This window comes from Orycteropus afer, unplaced genomic scaffold (assembly GCF_000298275.1).
Source record: "Orycteropus afer afer isolate SDZICR_OR568_19922 unplaced genomic scaffold, OryAfe1.0 scaffold00013, whole genome shotgun sequence".
NCBI lineage: Eukaryota > Metazoa > Chordata > Mammalia > Tubulidentata > Orycteropodidae > Orycteropus > Orycteropus afer.
This window is the reverse complement of record NW_006921600.1, coordinates 10821263-10828396: the sequence shown is the minus strand read 5'-3', so window position 1 is coordinate 10828396 and position 7134 is coordinate 10821263.

Below are 7134 nucleotides of genomic sequence, written 5' to 3'. Positions count from 1 at the left end.
AATTGCGCTCATGAGGAACTTGTACAATAGACCAGAAGGCTGTTGTTCGAACAGAACAGGGGGACACTGCATGGTTTAAAATCAAGAAGGGAGTGTGTCAGGGTTGCATCCTTTCACCATACTTGGTCAATGTGTATGCTGAACAAATAATCCAAGAAGCTGGGCTATATGAAAAAGAACATGGCATCAGGATTGGAGGAAGACTCATTAACAACCTGCATTATACAGATGACACAACTTTGCTTGCTGAAAGTGAGGATGACTTGAAACACTGATGAAGATTGAAGACTGCAGTCTGGAATATGGATTACACCTCAATATAAAGAAAACAAAAATCCTCACAACGGGACCAATAAGCAGCATCATGATAAATGGAAAAAAGAGGTTGTCAAAGACTTCATATTACTTGGTTCTACAGTCAACACCAATGGAAGCAGCAGTCAAGATATCAGATGTCGTATAGCATTGGGCAAATCTGCTGCAAAGGACCTCTTTCAAGTGCTGAAGAGCAAAGACCTTTCCTCGAAGACTAAGATGTGCTTGACACAAGCTATGGTATATTCAATAGCCTCAAGCCTGTGAGAGCTGGACAATGAAAAAGAAAGACTGAAGAAGAGTCAATACTTTTGAGTTGTGGTACTGGCAAAGACTGCTGAAAGTACCATGGACTGCTAAAAGAGCCAACAAATTTGGCCTGGAGGAAGTGTAGCCAGAATGTTCCTTGGAAGCAAGGATGGCCAGACTTCGTCTCACCTACTTTGGTCATGTTGTCAGAAGGGACCATTCCCTGTAGAAGGATATCATGCTTGGCAAAGTAGAGGGACAATGAAAAAGGGGAAGACCCTCAATGAGATGGATTGACACAGTGGTTGCAACAATGGGTTCAAATATAGCAAGGATTGTGGGGCTGGTACAGGACTGGACAGTGTTTTGTTCTGCTATACGTGAGATGGGAGCTCTGGTAGCATAGTGCCTAAGGCACTTGACTGCTAACCAGAAGGCTGGTGGTTCAAACCCACCAGCCACTCCTCAGAAGGAAGATAGGGCAATCTACTTCCATAGTGATATTGCCTCAGCAACCCAAGGAGGGGTTGCTATGAGTCAGGTCCAACTTGACAGCACATAACAACAACAACAACATATATGAGGTCTCTGTGAGTCAGAGACAACTCGATGGCACCTAATAACAACAATTTTTGGAAAGGAGGGGAGAGTATGGAAATGGATCTACGTGCTTTTCGGAAGCTCTGGTGGCATAGTGACTAAGGCATTTGACTGCTAACCACAAGGCTGGTAGTTCAAAGCCACCGGCCACTCCTTGGAAGGAAGATTGGGCAATCTAATTCTGCAGAGATATCCACAACAATGAGTTTGGTTTAGTTTTATGTGCTTTTCAGTATGTTCTCTCTAATGCCTTCTCTCTCCCTTCTCTTAGAAGAAGTCACAGAGGCTCCCAAAACAGTGTTACCCGATCCTCTGGTCAGGACCCTCAGAGCTCAGCCCAGTCCCCCTTACTTTATAGAAAGGGGGATGTGTCTCAGATAGAGGGAGTGCCTTGCTCAATACCAGCAGCAGAACCAGACCAGCAAATCTCTTGCTCTGAGCCCAGGGCACTTTGCACAAAGCCGTTGACGTTGACGAGAGGGAAGCACTGAGAGTCCCAGGTGTGTGGCTGAGTTGCTGTGGATAAATGTTAATGGGACCATAACATGAATGAACATAACTTAGATGAATAACAGGGATCACTTTCATTGTTTTCTGAAGATTGTCATTCCTGGGTATTGCTCGACTCTTCTCCACTGATGAGGAGGACATAGTGAATTCTGAAGAGGTTGAGCAGGACCCCAGAAAGCCCTTCCTGATTCATAATTCATTACTAAGGCTGACGATGTGCCCCTTTTTCCATTAGCCCTCACAACTCTGTGAGTTAAATGTGATTATTGGTGTCATCTTTCAGGTGAGGAAACTTAAGTCCAGAGAGTGAAATGATTTCTCCAAGGTAACACAGTCACTAAGTGATCCAGGATCAAAATACTTCCTTCCACACTTCAAAGTCTACAGTTCAAGGCTGCCCTGGCATTCCCCAGGAACGCCTCAGGTTGGAGACTCTTAAGTTAGTAATCTACATGCTCAAATTGACTTTATAGAAAGGGTGGGCTTTGGAGAGTAGAATGGAGAAGACACCTCACCCCACTCCTGTTCTCAGGTGAAGTGGGCTGAGCCATGCATACGGGTGCTAGTTCCTGGCTACTTCCCAGCTGATTTTAACTTGTGTTGCTAGAGCTCTGAGAGCAAATACAATCTCCTGGGTTTGGAGAACAGAATAATGGGGTGGGGGAGGGGGTGGGAAGGGACTGTGCAGTGGACCGAGAAGCAGCTAAGAGCTTTAAATATCTCTTGGGACTTTTTTTTTTTTTTTTTTTTATTGTGGTTTGGGTGAAAATTTACAGAGCAAATTCACTTCCCATATAGCATTTCTTCCTCCAGAAGATTTTCTAGTCCTGCATTTTGGTCACTTGTTTGAACGATCTTATCCTTTTTTTTTTTTTTTTTTTCGGTTGTGTGCTTTTGGCTCCCTGTGATGTTTTGGTGTTTAGATTTGGTTGCCACGAGTGGGCTGTTTTTAGCAGCCTAGCTCCTTTCCCTCCCTTTTTAATTTTTCCCTTTCCTTTTGCACATGCCCTGGCATGAAATCTCCGGTTCTTATCTCACTCAGCAAAACACACCAGAGTGATCTGAGCATGGATTCCCCAGGCGGTTCTCCAGCCTAAAGCCTCAGCAAAATATTCAAGTCTCTGCTTAACCCTGTGTCATTGAGGATTAACCCCTGAAATAACACTGGCCAGGGCTTCCTTGGAAGGTGGAGGAGGCATCCTATGCTTTTGTGTGGAGAAGATTTTGGTCTGGAGGGACTTTTCTCACGTCTTCTCTAGATGGGTGTGTGGTGAGTGTGCACCGCTGACATTGGTGGCATTAACTAAAATCAGAGTAAATGAAGACACACAGGCTCTGACATTGATCACCTGTCAAGGTGGCAAGGAGCTTGGGGGAATCTTCCCTTTTCCTGCTGTTTCCCAATCTCCAATCCAGCAGGCATTTCACAGTTCTCCTGGGGGCAGGGAAGCAGCCCGGAGCAGTTTTTGTTTTTCTTGGATGAGTTTCATCGCGCCCAGAGAGGGGGAGGAGTGTGTGTGTGTGTGTGTGTGTGTGTACTTCTCTGTCAAGATTGTTACCACTTTTAAGATTTCAATAATAGAAGGAAGAAGAGAAAAGAAAGCCAGGCTGAGACGCTTGTGAACGCTGGTGGCATTTCTGTCCAGTTGTGACTTGGAGATTCAAAAGCAAGAATCACTAGAATGAAATAAGATTAATAAGAGGCACGACAATAATAAAAATAAACCCACAGCACATTGTGAATATTTCCTTTTCTCTGTTTTGCCGACACTTCCTGTACACCCTTCAAGCTGCATTTCCCCTTAAGAAAGGGGCCAAACCTCCACAGGACTGTCTTGGACGTAGAATCAAAGTTTAAAATGTAATCTGGTTAAAAATTTCTGAAGGCGTTTCATAGCAATAACAAGTGAAAAGCTTTCATGTGGTTCTCCTACACCTCTTTGTTTCACTTTATAATGGTGCTATTTATTCCAGCGCAGGTTGGTCTGTTAAGTAGAGAATCCCAAATAACTTTCATTTTAATATACTAACGTCCTTCCATCTGCTCCAGCTCGGAGTTCTCGGGCTGTACAGACACTCCCGGGGTTTACCTGCGCGTGCGTCGGCGGGAGAGAGAGATGTGGGGGTGTGGAGCAGGGTGTGCGAGGGGGTGTGGGCGTGGGCGGTGGAGGGTGCGGCCAGGAGAGCCGTTACCATGGCGAAAAGTAAAGCAAAAACACCAGCCCTGCGCTTCTTGCGCGACGTGCCTGGGAAGCCGGTCAGCTCAAGGGCAGAATCCCCCAGGATCCGGCGTGGAACCCCAGGGCTGTCGGATGGGGCGGGGGCTGGGCGTTGCAAGGGAACATCCAAGGCCTCCCTCTGCGTTGTGCGGGTGGGAGAGGGGTACTGGGTGAGGCTTCGGCTTGGGAGGCAAGAAACCTGGGTGAGGAAGATTCCGTTTCATCTGCAGCGTTGGGAATCTCTGTCCCAGGAAGCTCTGCAATCTGCACAGCTGGGGAGACACACGCTGATTCTCCAAGATGCGAGCGTTATGTACTTGTGCGTGCGCGTGTGAGTGTAACACGCTGCGCCCTGGTTCGACCCGGCGCCAGACTCCTGGCTCCACCACGACCCTAACAAGCTAGGCTGCAGCTGGGGGTGGGGTTACCAGATAGATTCGGGTTCCGAGACACCTCAAGTCGATTGCTAGTCTCACAGGAAGCAGGTGTTTCTGCCCTCGGCCTCACATCCCACTTAACACTCCCAGGCTGGCGCGGGCCATATTCCTAGGCAAGCTCGAAAGGCTCCGGGCCACACTTGCGCCCACAACTGATCTTCTGCGAGTGGTTGAGAAGATCCCTGGTTCTGCCACTGTCGACCCCGAGATGGCTACGGTCGGGAAAGGAAAACCCGGAAATCGTTCAAACCCAGTTTGAGCCCAGCTCAGGCCTCGGCTCGAATCTTGGGATCCCACCGCCCCGACCTGAGGACCGAGGGCATCTATACCGGGGAACCTATTTTGGCGGTGGTCAGTGCGTGCACAGTCCCGATAGTGCGGTCCCTGCCCAACCCGCTGTCTGTGCAGAAAAACACGAGAACAGTGAATATGAGGTTTCCCTAAACACTGACCAAGAGCGAGGCGAGCCTCCTCCCGCCCCACCAGCACTCAGAGACCCGCCTAGTCTCTTTCCCTCCTCCGACTGCTTGGCTTGTTCCCCTCCGCGTTCGCCTTTCTTTCTATACTCTCTTTCCACGCTGTTCGTTTTGCTGAGAACTTCCCTGTCGATTTCACATGCTTTGTGGTTGTTTAAGAACATCCGAAATGACACAGTCCGACCCCATCGACATCTCCTGGGAGTCAAGTTCTCACTGCGCCCGGAGGAGTTTCTGCGGGTGCGCTAGGATCTGGTATGCAGGGGCCGCGGGCGCCTAGGGATAGTGCCGGCTGAGAGCTGCCCTCCGCATTTAGGTTAACGCGCCCGCTTCTCCTGGTCCCGGCGCCGGAGGTCATACCTGAGAGTAACTGTGTGGGGTTACTGTAGGATAATTTGGGGTACCTCTCCCACTCCGGAGACTAGCGCTCCTGCCCACCTAGTCCCCTACTCGAGAAGGAGGCGGCGGGCGAGGCAGGGAGCATTTTCTTGAACCTTCAGAAAATGACCAGGCATTTTAGAGGAAGGTCGCGCGCTCCCTTCCTGGCCTCACCTAGTCTGGGCCGTGGCCTGGACCCGCCTTCCCCCCACCCCTCCAGCAGCCTAGCGGAGGGACAGATGCCAGCGCGGTGGAGTCATGCCGCTGGCTTGGGCACCATTGGCTCATGCCTGGAACACGCAGCAGCGAGTACACACATCTGGCTGCCCGCCCGCGCGGATCTCGTCCCGATTTGGGAGCGAGGGCGGGCTGGTGTGCGTCCCAGCGTGCCAGGCCAGGAGAGCGCTCTTCTGTCGGCTCCTCCCACAGCTTGCATCACCAGGCCACCCTCTCTACCCCGCCCAGCCTTGGCCACTCCTCCACCCCTCCTTCCTCTGCTCTGCCCAGTGGGGCTAGTTCTCCCGGGAAACTATTAATAGCATTACGTCAGCCCCGAACTGGTAACCCGGAGTAAGCTGGCTAGCAGCCGCCAGCCAGCTATAAAAGGGGTGATGCAACGCGCTTTTAGTCACACTCGCTCGCAACAGGGCGCGCACAGAACAGCTCTCTCTCAGCGCCGCAGCCCCAGCAGACCGGTCAGCCGGCGCACCAGCCCAGCGTCTTTGACTGTAGCCCTCCAGCTCTCCTGACAGACATACAGGCTAACCCCACCCTGACCCTGCCTTCCCTCGGGACCCAGGCCGCCACGAGCGGAGGCTGGAGGTGAGTGCTGGAAGCTGAGTAAGTGAACGCGTTGAGGGCGATTCGCTTTCATTACTTTTGCTCCCGACCCCTGCGCCCATCCCTGACCCCGCGCTCCCAACTTCTGGTTTCACAAGAACTTTGGCTGAACTTCTCCCAGCCACTGCTGCTTCTCTGCGCTTCGGAAAGTTTCTCGAAAAGTGAAAGAACTTTCTCTTTTGACTTGAGGCGCGAAAGGTTTCTGGTGACCAGAGGGCGGGCGCCGGCTCCTCCCAGCCGACCTCTGAGCACCGCTCCTCTCAGCCCTAGGCGCTTACTTACTCGGCTGGGAAGCTTGAGGAGTGGGTGTACCCCAAGCCTCCCTAGATAGCCTTCTGGCTTCATCCAACACTTTGTGCCCGGACACTGTCAACCCTGAACCGATCCTTCCTGGGCTCGTCATTGGAGCACGGAGGCCGGCGGCTCGCGAGAGCTCTGCCCCAAGCGCCCAGCGGAATGAATGGGGAAGGGCTGGCGAGCCGAGCACAACGGCGCTACCGCTGGGAGTCGCCCTGCGCACCCGGGAGCGCTCGGCGGCGGGACCATGCAGGGGTTCCCGAGCAAAAGTTACTTGAGATAAGTTTAGAGGTGGCGAGCGCTCACGTCGCTGTCCCGGGGCGCCGAAAGGCGGAGAGGGCTCGCGGCGTAGCTCGTTTCGGGTTCCTGGGCCCGGGATTTCCTGTCCCAAATCTCTCGTTCGCTTTTCTCTCGTACCTGCGACTCTCGTTCTGGGTTTTTCTATGTCGGATCTGCAGATTTCTCTGCTTTGCGCCCACGGACACCCACCCTGGTGGAGGAGTGGGTGCGGAGCCAGCTTTTCAGATAATTGAGAAGAGAATGGCTTTGCGATTTAGTGTCCAGGACCCTGGGAGCTTATACTGCGGTTTATGTCATGCAGCCTCTGTCCGCAGCTGCGAGCTGTGGGTACATAGACATTGCCCTCCCGCTGCCTGTCTGCTGGCACAATGTGGTAGTTGGGCCAGGTAACTACTAACGTGCTTTCTAGGTTAAGATATTCGGCTTCTAGAAAATCAACTAGAGTGGTGTCAGGAGCTCTGGTAGCATAGTTCCTAAGGCACTTGACTGCTAACCAGAAGGCTGGTGGTTCAA